Source organism: Crocodylus porosus, unplaced genomic scaffold (assembly GCF_001723895.1).
Source record: "Crocodylus porosus isolate Cpor-Errol unplaced genomic scaffold, CroPor_comp1, whole genome shotgun sequence".
NCBI lineage: Eukaryota > Metazoa > Chordata > Crocodylia > Crocodylidae > Crocodylus > Crocodylus porosus.
Window position 1 is genome coordinate 127,731,739 of NW_017728906.1, and position 20,546 is coordinate 127,752,284.

Consider the following 20,546-nt stretch of genomic DNA (forward strand, 5'->3'; position numbering starts at 1 on the left):
GGGTACTTGTGGGTGAACCATGCCAAAACAAGTGCTGCTTTCAGTAGGAGCAGCACGTTATGGTTTCATGAATTATTTATGAACACACAAATGCACAGTGCACACATGTTTACTATAGGCATGTGTAATAAGATACTACTTTAAAGAAACTTGCTAATTTAAAAAATGACAGAAAAAACAAGACAGAGAGGTGAAAACATGGATTGTGAATTTAGGAGAACTAGGTTTACATCCTGGCTTTATGACTCCTGGTGCTCCAATTTCTCCCACTTCACAGTGTGAAGGGGGACTAAAAATAGTGCCCACACTTTAGCTGATTGTTGCAAAGCTCGCGAAATGAATGCAGGTGCTCTGATAACCTCTGGTGGAGGGTGCTATGGAAAAGTGAAGTGTTCCAAATTAGAAGGAGCTGCTCTGTAAGATAATTTATGAAGTGAGGCATACCAATATTTCTGTACAGATATAGCAAATATTGAGACATATGGATTCCAGCCCAAAGAGTAAGTTTATGAGGCCGATATTTTTTTCACTGAAAACAAATGCTTGCTTACATGTCCAGTTCCAGTTCTGTATTTTATCTGTCAGTTACTGTCATGCTCTTTCTCACTTTTGTTCTCCATTGATGATGATAGTGGGACATTGAAGTCCCTGATACGGTAATACGGAGTGCCGTTACTTATTTAATGCATCTTTAAAACATTCAAACAATCAGTGTTCTTTTCGAGACAGATTACCACAAATTTCCTGTTGTGTAGAAATGCATCTAGTAACATTTATTAATCTAAGATGCATTCATTATTTTAATGTTAAATCTGAGATCAGATGCCTCTATTCAGTAAGTCTCAAGGTTATTTTTAAATTTTTATCCCTGAAAAGCTTAGCCTGCTGCCACATCATTTCTTGATGTTTGGGAAAATGTAGGCTCTAAATAACCAACACTTCTGATTTGAATACCCACCTTGATGTCATTAAGAGGTCAGATTTTCAGATTGTGGGTATGCTGTCATTTTGAAAAAAACAAGCCACTTTATAGTGTTTCTTGGTAGGTAGTAACACTGACACCCCAAATAACTTGTTACTTCTGAGAGCATCAACTTCTGACAACACTTCTACATGTGTATGGCTACTGCTTGTATCTCTGAACAAAGCAGTTCGGATTATTTGTGCTAAGATAACTCCAAAATCCCATCTCAATGCTAAAATAGTAGAAATTAACCCTCTCATACCAAAAAAAGAAACAGCAAACTTTAAACCAGGGATGACCAACCTGCAGCACACGTGCTACAAGTGGCAGCCTCTGTGTGGCGCATTCAGCCTGTGTGTGTGCCTCGAGGCAGATCATGGAGGGGATGAGCAGCACAGTGGCAGATAGGGCAACAAGCAGAGAAGTGGATGGGGCAGGGAGTACAGGGAAGGGAATAAAAGCAGAGCAGCAGATTGGATAGGAGCAGAGGGCAGAAATCAAAGCAGCATATTGGACAAGGAAAGGGATTGGAAGGGCACTTGAGAAGGGTGTGGGAATAAATTGTGACATGTCGGCCAAAAACGGTTGGCCACCACTGCTGTGTAAACTATTACTTTCTTTTTCACACGGTTCAAGCAGTATTTTAACAAAATTGCAATAAAATGATTTTATCAAGTTAATCCTGCTATAGCTTACGTAGTTGAATTTCATACTACATTATTTTTCCTTCTTTTTATGTGCACAGTATACTGTCAGTTGAATAAAAAGCAGATTTCTACAGTTTCTCATGTTCTTTTTATTAATTTTAAAATCTCTGATGTAGCTCTGTAGTTTCTCAAAATACTCCATAGGATCCCACAAATAGTTACTGTCTTCATCATGGAAATATAACACCTTAGCTTGTACACATGTACAGAGGAGCACTGTACACATTAATTTACATCTGATGGGCATTTTTCATTGTGTTTCTGCTGTTACAAATATGTAGTAAATTTATCTTGACTAATAATTGTGATATATTGTTGGCATCTGTTCTAACACTTTCAAGGAGGTTAGATTACTAAATACGTGAATTTTCGTGCAGGCTGCAGTACTTAAATGTGTATTTCTTGAATTGCTTTAAATAGCTAGTCTGTGCTTTAGTTGTGCAGCTCATTTGCTTTTCTATCATTAATACCAGGTTGATATCTGTGAGTTCCATAATTTATATATATTATTCTTGCTACCTCTGTGACCAAGCTGTGTTGGGGCAGGTGATGTAAGTAGAGTATGGATTTCACCTTGTCCTGTTCCAGGAGTCAGCAGGTGCATCTAGACAAGACACTTACTGTGCAGTAGCTCATTACTACTATGCAGTAGCATTGCTCGGCACGAACTGTAATGTGATGCTGCTGCACAGTAGGAATGAGTTACTGCGCAGTGAGTGTCACCAGGCAACCGTGCTGGGATGCTACTGCACAGTAACGCCGGTCACTGCACAGTTATTTAGTCCTTGGTTATGCAAGTACTAAGTGCACAATAACAACTGTGCACGACCAGACACAAAATTCACTCCAGCAACCTGTAACTCCTACTGAACTGTCAAAGACAGTGCACATAAGCTGTAATGAATTGCTGTTTCTGTAATATGGTGGTTCTTCACAAAAGGAGCTCTAAATGAAACTATGCAACAACATCTGCTTGAACCTTCTGCGTTGGCTTATTTGCTCCCTGCTTGGCCCAATTTCCAAGAGTCCTGCCTAGAAAGCCACTTAGGTGAATAAAAATCTCCTGGAAGAGCAAGTGTCAGCAGAACCCGTTTCAGGCTTTCCAGCAGGATCACCGCTTACTAGAAAGTTAAGATTTGCACATTTTACTGATTCACAACACTGTCAGCTTTTAGTAAGTATTAAAATATCCTGGCATGTTATCAGGTAGGATATGATATTACTTTTTTAGTAAAGTAATAACTTGTGCCTGTTTAAAAACGTCAAAACACCTTTTATCTCCCATGGCACTCTATATAATAAGGGCCTTGATACTAAAGATGTAACAGATTCCTGGTTTTTGAAACCCTGCAGAGGCTGAAAGAAAATTGTCCTGCATATCTTGTTGGTGTGTAAATATGCTTGCTTGGTTGGCTATGTGTACCAAGCACCTGTTAAAGAGAACACAGCTCAACTGAGTTCTGTCTTTGGTGACTGGACTATACTTGTGACAAAACATAATGAAGCTATGCACCTACAGGGTAAATGTAGCTTGATGTAAAAGTAACAAGGGAGAATGGGACTGAGAATTTCAAGCTGTCCTTGAACAAAGGCCTGAACTAGACGATCTTCTGAGGTTTCTTCTAGCCCTGCTTTTCTGTGATTCCATCAGAGCAGAGCAGGCCATGGAAAATGGACTCTCTGGAAGTTTGGTATTGGTATGGAGAAAATTATGGTGTTTTGACAAACCAGCTTGTATTATAGAGAATTTGGAATTCAGCAGAGTTTTGAGCACTCTCTGGCCACTGGTTTCCTGCACGTTGTTGTCAAACCTAGATATGTGATACTGAACCCTTCCTGGGGGATGACTTCTACACTGCTTTGTCTCCAATGACAGAGCGACAGCAGGCATTTGTGGGGGTTGACCATGCCCCTTGTCTTTTTGCGTTTCTGGTTTTGGAGCACCGAGCAGTAGTGAATGGGCAAGGCATTCTTTAAATGATTGATGGACTCGATGATCTCCTGAGGTCCCTTCCAGCCCTAATGTCTATGTCTATGATTCCTCCCTCGGAGCACAGTGGATGGGATACAGACATATCCTATTTTATTAATTCCTTTTTTACACAGTTTTTCTATGTACGCAGTTTTTTCTGTTTTGTACAGATAATGTGTTCTGGAAGTGAAAATAAGGCTATAGACGATGAGCTGTTCTACATTATTCTTCATAAAGAAGAATCCCCCTAGGAGTATGTTTATGGTCTTTTAGAGAGAATTTTTTTTCCCTTTCAAGCATTTTTTTCCAAATTATTGTTTATAGGTAAAATAAGTCTTTGAATTCCTGGTTCCTGACATATCATGGGACTAGTTTAAATTTTGGTGTGGTTAAAGAGATCTTTCACAGATCGTTAACTACTTGTCTCTAGATACACTGGATTACAAACTTGGCATATTTTCCAGACTTGTTATTCAAGGATGTGTACTAAAATACATGACTACCACTTACTGTGCAAAATATTTTGTTTATCTCATCTTCTCTGACACACCTGTTTTGTTCACCTCTTAGCTTACAGTCCCAGGTGTGTTAAAACTATGTAGTGCAGGGACTTTTTCTATTTTGTGTAGTATTCAGCAAACTCAACTGGTCAGACATCTAAAAAAAAAGATTATCAGACTTTTAAAATACCTATTTTTGGCTGATACTACAAAGGCATCTACAAAAAGAAGATCTGAGGTCTTCATAAGATCATGTGTTGCCAGGAACTTGGCCTTTTAAAAGGAAGGAAAAAAACACAGGATTTTGATAAATTATTATTTGGAAGTGCTGTTCACATACTCAGGACAGAGGGCCTTGCTTGGAGTCTCTTGACATTACTGTGGTTTTATGTAATACTTAGCTCATGGTTTGCAGTTTTCTTGTGCAAACTTTGCATTTTGGAGAAGCATGACCTTGAGACTGTGCCCAAACTGCTGCCCTTTTTCCTTAGTACTGACTTTGCTTTTTATTTAAGATTTGGTAACAGCTGTTTGTTAAAGTCGGTGTTTACTAAGCTGTATTTCAAAAGTTACAGAGAGGTAGTAAGCCACCTTAGCTTCAAGTCAGGCAGAAAGCAGGGTAGATTTACACCTTAATATGTAGACTAAATCAGAGATGTGTAGCATAAGTGTTTGTAAACAAGGGTTTACTTCAAATGCTGTGAAAGAACTGTAGGAAGCAGAGCTGCTAAATAGAAAGCAGAGATAAGAATGCAAATATTAGGGAATGTGGAGGGGGGAAAAAGTGCTCTGAGTCAAGATGGGTAGGAGACCGAAAGAAGCGGTTAACCCACTGAGGGACATAAGGGTTATAAAAGCTAATCCAAGTAATGTGATAAGAATCCATAGTCTCAGTTTAGACCTAGAGTGGAAAAAAAAATACAGCTGGCAGGTCAGATCCAACTCCTGGAGCCCTATGATGCAGCCTGTGGGTTTGGATTGACTCCACGCTCTGCATGTGGTCAGTGGGTCCTGTCTTGCATGCAGGCTGGATCTGATATAGTACCCATGCTGGATTATTACTGGTTCAAATCAGGCCATGCCAGAGTCAGCACACAGGGCTGGTCTAGCAGGGCACCGCATGTGCATGTAGTGTGCACCCTGTACTGATCCCCTGTGCTTTGTGCAGAATGAACCACTGGGTTGGAGGACATTAATGATGCATCTGACATGTTCAAGCTGGGGTTTGCAGGTCACAACCAAAGGGATTCTGCATGGCAGGCAAGACTGGACAGACTGCCCTAGACATAGGGCGAGCCAGTATTGTGACTGGGCCCGGGAGTGCCCCTTTGTCACAGTTACAGAAAATATGAAAAGTCTCTTGGTATGAAAGATCCAAAATGTGGTGGTTGCTGTGGTTTGGGTGGGGGGTGGTTTGGTTGACGGTTTGTGTGCTGTATGACTGGCTAATTTAAGTCAGTGTTATGCAAGGCAGATGACAATGGAAATTCACTTTCACTCCAAATGTAGCAGTTTGTATTACATTACAAAGTGAAAGCATAAACAATAATTCCTCTCCTATATTGTCTTCACTCCAGAGAGCAGGTATTGTACTTTATGGGAACGAGTTGTTATATTGATAAGCCCTTTTCTGCAGCCTGAATAAATTTGTGTTGTCAAATAGTCTACTGCTGGTACTGAGCCAATAATAAATTACATGATTTACTCTACAGCTGATAGAGAACACAGATTTATTTCTTTTGTACAAACTGGAAGTTCTCTGGTCTAACTTACTTGCTTTGCTCTTGCTTCCAAGAGCCCACATTGAACTGCTGTGAAAAAACACAATTAGGGCTATCTTTACTTCTAATCTTTAGAAAGTTTAATTGGATTAGTTACCTACCCTAAAACCAACTCAGTTTAGATATGCAAACTTGTTCTTGACACTAAAAAATAGTTTCTGATTTGATCTTCAGTGCCAAGGCTTGAGGACATATGATCAGAAGTCACTTTAGTTCTGCTTTGCTTATGTAAAAGAATCAGTTTTTTAATGAATGTCAGGGATTTCTAGTATCTTTCCTCGAAAATGTTCTGTGTTTTTTCCATTTCTTGCACTGTAGCGGAAGACTGCTTTAAAGCATACTAATCTCCTCATATGTAGACCGCATGAATGTATGTGTTTATTTACAAAACTAGGTGAGTGTTTTGCCAATGGTTATTAGAAATATGTTCTTCAAAAGCGTTTTGCATTTTAAAACACTTCCTGTGGCTTTTAAACAGTTTCTCCATTGAAATAATGTTTAACAATTGGTTTTAGAGATTTGTGATAGTCAGCTGCACTTAATTCAGTGTGGTTGTTACCAGAATGCCAATGTGTTTGTTACTTAAGATATAACCTAAGGTCCTTACAGAATTAAGGAGGTCCATATTAAATTAAGAGTTTAATTTATTCCATGCTCATATCTTTCTGTACATATAATTATTTGAATAGTGTTTTCCTGTAGTGACATCTTAACATTATGTATTGGCTATTTTGGGTTTTGCATACAGATCACCATAGGATTATGTATTAGAACTACAACTAAAAATCACAAACTGAACTCTGGTCTAGTCATAGATTCTCTTCAACTGGTCTTTTTTGCTCAGCTACAGACAATTGGAAGTAGAGGGGAAATAAGTTAAATTTAATTGATAAACTCATGAAAGTAAGAAAGGTTATGAGGTATTAGAGAAATAGCTTTGAGAGAAGAGGATCCATGTGTGAAACCTGCTTTTGTAGTGGGATTTGACTGAATGTGTTTCTCAGTCTTACTGAGACAGCCACATTTGTTAGTAGTAAAGGGAGTTGTGCGGGGTGAAAAAAGCAAATGCTGCACTACCATCATGGCTATTAAAGCCACTTGTTCAATGTTAAAAAGTGCTTGTGATGATACTTGTATTTTTGTTTTATTGTTAATGGAGTGTAAAACAGCATGCACAGGATCCACATCCTGAGCCTAATAGTGGAACAGTGAACTACATGAAAATGTTCTTAGTTTTTCCTTTTTTTCAGTTTGAAACCTTCAGGCTGTCATTTCAAGTTTCTTGAAGAATGACCACGAGACATGGATTAGAGCAGCCAGGATTCTGTGCAACTGGATAGCATTTCCGCATGTTTATGGCTGCTTGCATTGTAAAACACTAAATGAAGTTTAGTATTTTACAGTCCTTAAAAGGGGATTTCATCCTTCAGCCAAGTCTAAACTGAGAGGACTAAGCCAGCCAAATAGAGTTCCAGGAACAAAAGAGAACCCCTAGCCCTTTTCCTAAACCCTGCTCCTCTGACTTATTACCAAGCTCAGGCTGCAGATCCTCCCAGTACAGCTTTGTGTGCTGTGAGATTTTGATATTTCACAGCTGGCATTGCCCTGCTCCCAGAAAGTAATTATAGCCTTGGCAGGGAAAGTTAAGCCCATCTTCTCACCATCGAGCTGGTGCCCTTCCACCATAATGCCAAAGTAAATTCAGAAAACTAAGGCCTTGTATAGACATTCAGTTTCGCTTGGGAATGTCAGCACTCTCTCAGGAGGAACCACAAGTGTACAGATGTTCAGGCTTTTTCTCCCAGAGTAGAAATGGCCACTCCAGGAGAAAAATATGGGAACAACAGGGTTAAATCACTACCAAGAGAATTTCTCCTGGGAGACCGAATGTCTATGCATGCTGACAATACAGGCTGACCACGGACAGTTTGGGTTAGCCAATCAGGGCTGCCCTATGCGCTGATGCTTTCTATTGTCAGGCAGACTAAGGGAGCCCACAGAATGCACTGAGATGTTTGCACAGGCCCCCTTTGGCTGTATAGTGTCAGCACTGCAAACTCTCCACTCTTCAGGGCCTTAGCATTCAAATTTCTGTAAATGTGGCTCTGGGTAAGTTTTTTCTACCACGAGAACAAACCTGGGAGAATTCTCCCAGATTATTTGCATGTGTATAGGCAGCCTAAGCAGAAGATGTGGAACTCAGCATAAGGAGCATATGCAGAGAATAATTGCACAAATGCATTATGTAAAGAGCAAGGACTTCTAGCTTTAATTGGTCTTTGTTCTTTCATGGGTTTGTAGGAAATGAGCAATCTCTTGGGCAGTTCTAAACTATTTAGCAACTGTCTAAATCTAACACTTTCACATGAGAGAAGCCAATTTTCCATGCAGACAACACAACCTTCACTTAACCATGTGAAATAAAATGTCTAAGCCTTATATAAAAATTAGAACATTATGAAGGATAAATTTCAAGGGAGATCCTTAAATGACAGAATTGGCACAGGATTAGGGACATGAAAGGTTAAATTATTAATCATTTAACCAATCAGCTCAGTGATAACTGATTCTAGCTTACTGATTATTGTTTAACCTGGAGCCGGGCACAATCTGGGATGGGGAGGGGTGGGGGAAGGCCTGTGATGCTCCACAGTGTGCCCTATCTGGGCCTGGACCCAAGGGCTGGGGGTTGAGCATCCCTTGTTTACCTTTTTATTGACATTGTGTTCATGGGATGGGTCTCCTGGAATAAATCTAAATTTTTATAGCTCTATAAACAGAACATGTCTATCTAAACACCTTTTACAAAAAACATGGAGCATTTGTGCGTGTGTCATTTCAGTTGAGAGGTTGAGTTATAAACTGTTGAACAAATGGGTTATTGATGTTTATTGAAAGAAGATGATACTTATCCAGACTTAATCTTATCAGACATTTTACTGCCGTGGTACACTAAGTATTATTATTTTTATCACGTTCATCTTCATTTAAGGACAATGAAAACATATTGAGTCATTTTGCTTGTAAACATTAACCTGCATTCCATTGAAGATTCAAGCCCGTAGAGCTATTAAAACATGTACATAAAGAGTACAAATAAATTAAGATTAGATCTTTTATAGGAGACTTTAGATTATTTGTGTTTCGTGAACATCTGACTTAGTTATGAGTTGTGAGAATGTCATTGAGAAATAATAAACTACGGATTATACAGCAAGTCTTACTGAACAGGTGCAATAAATGCAGCCACTTGACTGCATTTGAAAATTGTAAAAAGGCAAAGAAAGGTTACGAAGGATGGTTTGGTGCAGTGAGCAGCAGTGTCATTCCCAGCTTAGCCTCATACTGTGCATCACCCTGGGCAAGTCACCCAATCTACCCTGTGCTTCAGTTCCCAATTTGTAAAATAGGAGTAAAAGTTCCTTACTTCACAGCAGTGTTTAAGTTAAACTCCATTGATGTGTTTCATGTAATTTTATAGAACAGTTTAATAATGAACAATAGTCTAAAGAAATGTTAATTGTTTTGTCCAACCATGAATGCTTGCCATTCCAGATAATGAATATGATTTGTGTATAGTATTGGGCCTTTCATTAGGAAATTTCAGTTTCTTATACACTGTGATCTTGTATGTTTTTGGTAGCCTTTGGATTTGCAGAAAATATGACTACACAACAGATGTGTTCTGTATTTTGATTATTCATAGTAATTGCATAAGCAGTGTCATGATTATCTGTGTTCAAAATTCTTTCCTCTGCTTTCTGCAAACTGTCAAAGAGGTACAGTATATAGAAAAGTATGGGCAAAATGCCTTCCTATATACCATTTCCTTCCTGTTCTAAAATAGATTACACACACAGAGGCACATATGAGCACAAATTAAAAGAATGTTAAGGTTGCAAAGTCTAGCACTCAAAATTCAGAAAATGCCAAAAGCGAATGCTCTGCATGCAGACTTTACTGAGCTCTGTTGTATATGTTTTTCATGATGTTGCCTAACAACATTCACCCTTTTTTTCCCTGCAGGAGCCTGGCCTCATTCAGTGTACAGAATGGATGGTGACAGCTTACTGTGCAGTTACTCAGCAATTTATTTTTTTCTCATTTTGCATTTCTTCCCCTAGCTGTGCTTCTCTTCATTCCTTGCCCATATTTCCTGTCTTTGCTGTCACCATATTGCAAATTCAGTTTATTTCTCAGGCTCACTGTCTAGCCAGTCTTCTCTTCTTCTCTTCTACCGTGTTATCAGTTTCTCTCTCCTTTAATTTTCCTTCCCCATAGGGTCTCAGTCTCACCCTCCCTTGACAACTCCTCATCTAACTTCAGTGTTCTCCTCTTCACATATTAACTTCTAAACCCAGTCTTCCTGCCCAATTAGTTCAAGTTCCCCAACTCTACCTTTCCATGTAAACCCCTAGGCTCAATCTACTTTTCGCCTCTTCATTTTTGAGCCCAGTTTTTTTCTTTGAGCCCAGCTTTTTCTCCTGCCCAGGCAGGGGATCGGACTTGAAGATCTACAAGCTCCCTTCCAACTTCTGTGATTCTATGATAAAATCTCTAGTCTCAGTTTACTTTCCCTTCTTCTCCTTTAACAGATCTCAGTCTTTTGCCCCCTCCATTTGAACCAGGCAGCCTCTCTTTCACTCTGGGAGACCACTGTGATGAGTGCGTAGACCTAACATAATCCACATGAACCTAGAGCTGCAATTGCAGGCAGAGAGTCCTGTTGAGCCTTGGCAGGAGCATGTCCAATGTAAGCAGAACCCCTTTAAGGAAATCTAATGATAAAATCTAAGTGATCACTGCTGAGCATGTTTGTATTACAGTTGTTTCAGAAATTTAACTTAGTTAAATCCGTGGGAGAAGAAAAAGGCACAAAGTCATCCCCTGCCAGGTTACAAGTCACTATTCCAAAGCAGCTGGGTGCTTCAAGTAAAGGAATTCAACATGGGCAAAAATTGTATTTTTCCCTTAACTGCTTGGACATGACTGAACCATTTTGGCAGGAAGTTTCAAGAAAAAATTCCGTCTGAGGTGCACAGTTCAGACACTTTTGGCAAAGTTTTAAGTAATTGAAAGTATGGTGTCACAGTGAGATGTGTTGGGCAACATGATCATCCTATCGTTCCGGCAACAACATGCCCGTGCTTGATTTTAAACTTGTCGATAATCCTGTTAACCTCGGTGGCTCTTCCCATGCAGTAATGTAAACATCTCACCTGATTAAAGAATAGCATGTGTGAAATAGTATCCAAAAATGGGGCATTTCTGAGGCAGAATATGGTTGAAAAACTGTTGTGCCATATTTTAAATTACCTCATTTAAACAATACTAATTTTTTTCTTCTGTTATTTTAAGATCTGATATATACTACCTTGTTCTAGATAACATACTTTCATCTTTCACTTCAAAAGCGGTGTGAGTTTTACTGAAAATGTGGGAAAAGCAATGATGAAAAAGTAATGAAGCTGAACATGTCATTGATTTAATGAAGCCTGGAATGCAGATTTGTGGAAATAAAGTTACTGTTAAACTCATGTTCAAATGAGATGGTAGTACTGAATGTTTCTGGTTTGTTGTGGATTGCAGTAGGGAAAAGTGTTTTGAAAGAAGAAAAGGAAGTGGAAAAATCCAGCTCTCTTAACATTCTTCCATTAGTGGAAAATGAAATTGCCTTAATTTTGGGAACTGATACTTGTTTGAGGAAAATAAAGGCTCAGTGTCGTCATCACTTTACGATCTTAAAACCTCTGTTGTCTTAAAAGATCTGTAGCCTTAAAACTGCAAAAGTACTGCTTAGCAGAAAGCCCAATCTTCCCTCCATAACAGATTGACAAAACACAAAGCTATAAATTAGTTTTAAACTTCTGTGGGGTTGGGGGAAATTAGGAACTGAAGGAGTTCCTTGGCAGGAGATGTATGATCCCCAAAAAGCAAGTAAAAAATACCATCTCAGAGCAAAGAAATTAGTGACTTTGTTCATTTCAGTGTAGAGGTAAAATTGAAGTTGAAATATATTGAGTGTTGAGAAGACAGAGGAACACCTTTAGACTTCTAATGTGGAGTCTGCTTCTCAGAAGCTGTCCTCTTCCCTCAAGGGACATTGCACATCAGTCTGTGTTTTGCCCAAGCCAAGAAAGAGGATAAAATCCATGTAGGAAAGCAGCATTTGTTCCTCTACAGAAATGTATCTTTAGATAAGGAAAGTCTTTGTACACCTCTTATAAAACAAGAAGGAATAAAACCACATTGCAAGTGAGTGAAAAGCAACACTGTAGTACTGAGCCTTGCAGTTTCCTCAAGTTTTATTTGTAAGAACATAAGAACTGCCATTTGGACTTAAACTAAAAGTCCATTTAACCTCAGGGGTTCCCAACCTTTTTATGCCACGACCATGCAAACCACAGACTGGAAGTCACCATGGACTGGAAGTGACTGCGGACTGGCAAACTGCAGACCAGCAGTGATCGACAGACTGCAGGCCAGCAGCCAACCCTTTTTTATATTCAGTATAAAAAACGGTTGGCTGCTGGTCCCGCAGTATGCTCATCACTTCCACCCTACAGTTTGCTGGTCTGCAGTCATTTCTGGTCTGGCAGCTGACGTGTGGCCCAGGGGTTGGGAACCCCTGATCTAACTTAGTGCCTTGTTTCTGATAGCAGTGAGTAACAGAAGCTTTAGAGAAGGAATACAATAAACTGGGCAGCAGAATGATCTATCCACTGTCTTATCTTCCTAGTCACCAGCAGTCATATGCTTAAGGATGTCCTTGAGCAGAGTTTATATCTCTCTAATGTTTAATAGCCCAGACAGTCTCTTTTTATGGAAAATAGGTCTGATCAGATATGAACCCAGTTATATTATTGGCTTCTGCAGTATCTTGTGGCAGCAAATTCCACAAGTTATTTATACATTGTTTAAAATACAAGCTGATATATATTTACCTACATTTAGGCTTTGTTTGGGAATCAAAAGGCAACAGAAAGAATGAACTCACCCTCTGTCAAGTGAAAACATAACTTCCTAGAGGTAGTGCGTAAGAGATTAGTTTCTTCATGACATACAGAAGACTGTAAGAGATAGGCAAGAGCCTTAGTATGAAACTGCTTTTGCCATATGGATCCCCCACTTCATATCTAGATATTGTAACGTGTTTACTTCCAAGCACACAACCTTCTCCAGACACTGAAAATATAGCTCTGCTAAAGCCTAACAATTTAGTAGTAATGTCTTCAGCAATATACTTTCAGGAAGGGATTTCATTGTCTCTGAAAGTATCTCAAGTGGTACCTACCTCAAGCTTCATAACAGGGGATTTCAAATTAAGCAACTTAAAGAATTATGGAAAACAAGCTTTAAGAGAACTTGGAAAGCCATTTAGACCAACCTCCTGTTCAAGGTACTGTACATTCATCCTTTTCCAAATTCTCCCAAGTTATATATTTGTGTAACTTGTACTTAAAAAGTTCCAGTGACAGGGATTCCATGACTTTTCTAACCTAAGAAAAGGCTGGGAGACCTAGGATCATGTAGTCTGAAGAAGAGACTCTGCAGGCAGCAATCTAGCTAGAATAACAGGACAGGAAGATGGCTTGAGAAGTTACCATTGCTGAAATGAACTGAAAACGTGCTAGGGTGTATTAGCTATGGGATGCTATGAGTTAGATAACTTATCTGTTTTCATATACATGGCTAGGTGATAATATGAATGCGAAGTAGCCTGGCTTAATTCTCTACAGTAAGGCTCACACTTCATATTTATTTTCATTTACAACTGTTGAATTTTACATGCTAGAAGATTTTAGTCTTAGATAATAGTTTCACATTCAAAGGCAAAAAGTCTCAAAACAGTATTAAAAGTTGTTTCACAGTTTGAGTGGTCTCAGTTACTCTCCTATATAACAATGTTAAAGCTTTTCCATTTCATTAGACTTTCCTACAAACAGTCAAAAAGGTGATTGTTTCATATTGAAGAGATACAGAAAGTACAGATTTTGTCTAACCTTTTAGAAATGGGTATCCATGAGTGGTAACAACCACTTTCTTAAAGATGTTAATATTCTAAAATGATTTTAGTTTTTGAAAGGAGCTGGAAGTCTTTGTAAGCAAGGACTTCTGTTTATCCCCCACAGAGGATGGTAAAACTATGACCGCGCAGAGTTCCCAGTGCTCTTCTCATAAAGCATTTTAATTCATATTTGTGGTGATCACCCTTAGCAGGATAATACTTTATAATGCTGCACAACCTTTTACCCTGCTGAAACTGTCATCTGTATTTGCTATTCATACCTGTAGGCTATCAAACCTGAGACCACCTTCTACTTGCACAAAGGCCACAAGTCAGTCAACTTGTAGCAGGTATTTTTAATTATTATCATTTATTTGATGTCTATGTTGCCCTCCCCCAAAAGCAGGTTACAATAAAACTTAAGCCTACCTGCTAAAAGCCTGCCCAAATTAAAAGTTTTTACACAGCTTCTTGAAAGATATTCAGCCTCAGGCTCTGGCAGGCCTAAGGTGGTAGTCATGTGAGGCATTCCAAAAATGGAAGAGCAACTACTGAGGAAAGACCATCTGTGTTCTTACATGCTCTCGTGGTACAAACGAGATTCCTTTCAGCTCATTTCAGTGAGGTATAAGGCATGCAGGGCTCAGACTGTTTAGGCCTGTAAAAGTCAAAACCAACACCTGGAAAGCTATTGGAAGCCAATGTAGACTCTGGCACACTGCAGTTTTGTGCTCCTGGTGACCCATCCCTGTTAGAAGGTGGGCCACCTTCTGATGCACATGTTCTGCATCAGTTGTAACTTCCAGACAGTCCTCTAGGGCAGCCCCATGTAGAGTGCATTGAAGAACTCTAGCCTTGAGGTTATCAAGGCATGGGTGGTGGTGGCTAGACCCAAGCCTGAAATAAATGGTAAAGCCCTCTTACAAGATGGAGTTGGTAAAAAACACTCCTAACCACTGCTGCCAGCCCAAGCTCCAAGGTTCCAAGGCTGCAACCCCGAGTGACAAAGGAAGACTGAACCCTGTTCCCTCGAATCATGAGTTCTGACCATCATCACTTCTGTTCTATCTGGATTCAGATTCAGTAGTTTTACCTGCATCTGGTACGCAACTTCAGCCAGGCACTGGGTAAAATCAAGACTGCGTAGCCTAGGTCAGATGAAAAGGAGAGACAGAGCTGTATGTCATCAGCATCTGATGATGCCGCTCCAGATCCCTGTATAATCTCACCTTGACTCAGTTACACATTGAGGGGTAACAAGATGGAACCCTGGGGGACACTGCAGGAAACGTCCCGAGGGGATGAGATAAGTGCTTACTCATCATTGTCGCCTTAGCTGTAAATTACCTATCAGATCACATAGACATACTACCAACATCTCATGGTCAACTGTATAAAAGGCCACTGAAAGAGCTACTAGGATTAACAGGGTACAGTTGTCCACACTCTACAGAATGAAAGCCAGACCAAAAGAAGTCCAGGAATTCAAGTGTGCTTGGAGTTGTCAGGTGATACCATGTTCAATGACCTACCCCAAAAAAGGGAAGGCTGGAGACAAGGAGGTGATTGGCTGGGAAGCTGGCATATAGAGACGATTATTTTGAGTAGAACCTGGACAGTCACAAACTTAAGAATGTTTTGCAGCCCTCCCTCCTGTAGGGGAGGCATTGACAATCCCTACCAGTAGTAGCCATAGTCCCTTCAGGAAAAATAATTATTTCAACCTTCACTGTCGGTAGGTAGATGGAAAAATACTTGCTTAGAGCCAAACTCTTGTATCTCCTTTTCTGTTGAGCAGATTGAAATTAGAAACTGGTTTAGATGTAGACTAGGGGTTCCCAATAGGGCTGTGCAAAGTTTCAGTCGCTGATTTGATTTGGTGGAGATTCAGTGGTTGAATCTCTGAATCTGAATCAAAACAGGAGACCCTTTAATCTCTCCAAATTGAAGTGAACCCTCTGAATTGATTTGTAGAGATTCAATGATTCGGACATAGATGCAGCTTTACATGTTTTTTCTACATACCTCAAGGTACCAGGTGGCTCGTGAATGCTGAGATGCTGGGGCAGATGAAGCATTCCACAGGAGCACAAGGGGGTTCCCAGCATGCTTGGCAACAGACCCAGAAGTGGACCAGAAGCACTTCTGGTCCACTTCCATGTCTGCCAGGGAGTGCACTGGGGGTCCCCTTTGCATCCCCTTGGCTTGGCGACTGGTGCCTCCTGGGTCTAGGGGGGCACCCAGGGTCCCCCTGTGGCCGATCGCTGAGCTGGGGGTGTGCAGGGGGTGCTTCCGGTACTTCCAGTCCACTTCTGGGTTTGCTGCTGAGCACATGGCAGGGTCCCCCGTGCTTCTGTGGGATGCTTCATCTGCCCCACCGATGCAGCATTCACGAGCCATGCCTGGTACCTCAAGGTATGTAGAAAAAATATTTAAAGCTGTGTCTATAGCTGAATCGCTGAGTCTTCAAATCAGCATCGAATCTTCAGATTTGGATTTGGCCAAATTGTAATCAACAGTAATCTGAATCAACAAATTGAATCACGGTCCCTGATTTGGGCCGAATCCAAACCCAAATCCAATACAGTTTGTTTTGCACACCTCTAGTTCCCTAGTTCTGATGCTTAAGCTTGATGTCCAATTTATTTCCTTCACAACGGTTTTGAAATAAGATGGTACGTGAAGCAATGAAGTTTATGGGTTCCTGGAGTAGGCCATATGAAATTTACAGTCAAGAGGGGATTCGTATTGTTTGTCTAGTAAGTTAGTTTGTTGATTTGTGTAATGATTTGGAACATTTTGGGACCCCCTTTAATCTGAGGTATTTTAATTTGTTTCATTTCGTTTCATTTGTTCAGCTAACATCAGGAAGGCTTCTAGGCTAGAAAATTCCTAAGCTAAGTAAATGTAAACATGGCTTAAACAGTTTTAAATGAAAGCAACCCAAAAGGAAGACAAATCCAACATGCAAGCTGATTCTGATCAAATCATTCCATTTCAGTTATTTATACTTGGTGTGCTTCTATATTTAGTTGTACTGCAACTAAACATCTAGCATATTGCTACAAGATGATACACAATATCATGCTGCTATTTGTTCCTGGAAAAAATAAATACTTTATAGCTATAATTAGTTGACAGTTGGGGGAAGTCTGTCTTTACAGTGACTATGAGGCGACTTATTCAGAAGAAAGCTCAGTGTACCCAATCTGCTGAAAAATCTGAGCTTGTAGATGAATATATACTTGTTTTGCAAGTTAAAAAATGGAGAGGTCTCCCCATTTTGTCTCTGCAGCCGTGTGTTTAAGCTGTTTGCTCAGAGGTGTTTACCTATACATTTCTCATGCAAGATTAGGAAATATTAGAAAAGGGCTGTTAAAACTAACAACCTACGGTTTTGTAACACTCCTCAATGTACTTCACTGAACAAATTCAAACAGAGTTGATACATGTGTGTTAGTTACCCTGTTATAAGTCATCAAAAAAGAAACAAGGGGAGCACTTCCCTGAATTCTTGCATCATAATCTATTAAGTAAGGACCCACTCAATTCACAATTTCACGGAAATTGTGCAATTGGGCATTGTCTTTGAAATCCACAAACAAAAAAACCTAACAATAAAATGCTTGCTTCCGAAGGTGGGGACCAGAGTTGGGGACTGCCAGCACTAAGGAGAGCAGCCAAGATAGCAGCTGTCCCTGCCCCTTGCCACTGATTGGCTGAGAGGGCTGCCTATTATGTGGCTCCACCCCTCTCCACCAATCAGCGGTGAGGGGTGGGGCTGCACGACAGACAGCACTCTCGTCCAGTCAGCGGCAAGGGGCTAGGCTGTATGGCGGACAGCCCTCTCAACCAATCAGTGGCGAGGGGTGAGACCACCAGGCCCCCCTCAGCCAGTCAGAGGTGTGGGGGCCCCCACAGTCTGCCCACAAAGTCGGCTGCCTGCTTTCTCGATTGGGGAGGGGGGCGATGACTATAAATCCCAGTGACCTTTAAAAAATAAGTCATTCTAGGGCCTGTGTTCCTCCATTCCACCTACAGAACAGCAAGAAGATTGGCAGCGGCTGGAGAAAGCCCAGCTAGGTCTCTGAGGAGTACCTCTGTGCCAGAAGAAAGAAGTGGGGACGAGGGGAGTTTGTAGCCAAGTACTCGAATGCCTCAACCTCTCAGCTAAAGTTACCAGTGGGAGGAGGAGAGTGGTATAAATGCACTCAGCCAACATGAGATTATTTCTCAGATGGTGAACAGGCAGCAGAGAGGAACTATGTCCCTATCAGTCTAAGCCAGGTCTCAATACGTGACCTGCACAGGTTATGTGTCTTTTTCTTTGTACAGTGCCAAAAGCCCCCTGTTAGCAAGTTCACAGTTACACCAGTAACCTGTCCAGGATTTGCAATTTGCAGTCTTTTACTACTGAAAGATTTAGAAGAATCAGTTACATTAGATGGTTTCACCACTTCACTTTTATTCTATAATGCCATTCATACAAGGTGCTTGGGGAAAAAAACTGGCATCAGAGCAATGAAATGGGTATTTATATTCTGCCAGTTTTTATCAGAGAGATGACTGGCTTGTATTGACAAGAGATCTGGCTGTAGAGTGGGAGTCAGAGTCCAATATTGTGTGTCCTACTCACTCCACTCCTCTCTCTCAAATGGTGTTAAAAAGGTGACACTAGACAAGTACTGAACAGCAGCTACAAGGCAAAGAGCAATCTGGTTCAGTGTGTCAACTCTCAAGTGTTGAATATTCGAGAGGTGTGTTCCTGGAGATAATGGAAACTTGAATGTGTGATTCTGTTCTGGAGGAAGCAATTAAGAATATAAAACAGTGCTTTTTAAATCATCTGTTCTCAATGGGTGTGTCTCAATGGCTATGTTGCTATGGCACTGTGCTTTAGTACTTCATTTTGGAGTGGCGCAGTACGGCCTCCTGCTCTGTGCGCGCTACACATGGGTAAAATTCCCAGCTATGTCTCATCATAGCAGCGCACTATACTAGGGGAGCGCACTGCTACGGTGCAATAGCTGGCGATCATATGTAGACCTATGCAATTGCTACGTTGCCATAGGTCAAAATGTAGACATGCCCTATGTATAATAGAAGCCCCCCCTCCCGTGCTTTTTATTAATTGGAGTAAAGTGTGTGTGAATGCATTTGCTTATTGGTGTAGGGTGGGAAGAATTAAGGAAGGTCCATTTTGCCATGCAGATCAGTGGCACTGGCAAAATTCAGTTGACAAAATTAAATTACTTTTCTAATTATACCTGTGTAACCAGAGGCAGAAACCATAACCTCTAGAACCTCTAGGGGCTACTAGAATGCATTTGAAACCAGGAGCTGATCTGCACAATGTTCTTTTTAATAATGAAAACACAGAACCCAGGAGAAAAATACAGCTTGACCATTTAATCCTGAGTTCAATTAGCAGTACCACCAACTAAAACAAACATCCTAACTTAGAAAAGAGTAACATATTCAACATCAAACAAATCCATGCTGCAGCATTTACAGTTGTTTTTCAGTGTAGAAGTGTACTTTGAGGGTGACTGACCCTCGAAGTAAAGTGATCTTATATATATGCTGAGGAAAGCAGGGGTACATTTTGGAATGTGAACAGGCGCTTCATGTATATGATAGCATTTGGCACATGTCTACCCATGCCAGAACGTAGCTATTCACGCAGGGGAATTGAGCAACTAGTACTAGAATATGCAAGATTTGTGATATGGTATGTTCTGGAAAGAATCTGTAAATTATATCACCATAGTGCATCATTAGGAGTTTAAAGGACATTTAGATTATCTGTTAGAGGAAAGTATTTGGAACAGGAACCTCTATGATACAGAAGACAATTTTGATTTCATTTTTATTATTACTTTAATACAGAACGAGTGAAGTTCTTTATGACCCATGCAGAGCTCTTGCAGTGTAAGAGCCTACAGGATGGAACATTAGGAATAAAAACTGTAATGTATTGGGTGCATCTACATGAGATGGTTTGAGCACAATAGACTAATTCTACTGTGCATTAGTGTGGCAGGCAAAGCCCGTGCTAAGGTGCAGTAGATTTAGTCTACTGCGCATTAACAACACAAAAAGACCATTCATTTGTGCTAATGTGCAATGGCACCAATTACAGTGTGTTAGGTTTAATACCTGCCAGGTATGGTGTGAATGCACAATAGATTTATAAAGTATGAGAATCATTTTTTGTTTGTTTATAGTTCCTTCTTGATAATTCCTAGCATTTTATTTGACTTCTTGACTGCTGCTGAACAGTGAGCGGATGTTTAACAGTGAACTGTGAACTATCCGCATGGATTCCCAGATCTCTTTCCTGCATGCTAACAATTACTGTAAAGCCCATCATCATGTATGTATATTTTAAGTTATTTCTGCCCAGGTGCATCACTTTACACTTACCAATATTGAATTTCATTTACCATGTTCCCCATTCACTCAGTTTTATGAAATCTTTTTGTAGTTCCTCACAGTCCACCTTAGTCTTTACAGATTCATAGAAGTTTAGGGCTGGAAGGGAACTTGTGAGATCATCGGGTCCAGCCCCCCTGCTCTGGGCAGGAAAGACTGCTGGGGTCAAATAACCCCAG

General features: G+C 40.3%; 1 long non-coding RNA gene across 1 annotated transcript; it reads left to right on the top strand.

The window, feature by feature from the left end:
• Positions 1–1,463: 1,463 nt before the first annotated feature.
• On the top strand, positions 1,464–20,027 carry LOC109306441. Its single transcript, XR_002099993.1, has 3 exons — positions 1,464–2,298; positions 19,122–19,125; positions 19,947–20,027. It is a non-coding gene; the product is annotated as an uncharacterized LOC109306441 (long non-coding RNA).
• Positions 20,028–20,546: the final 519 nt, after the last annotated feature.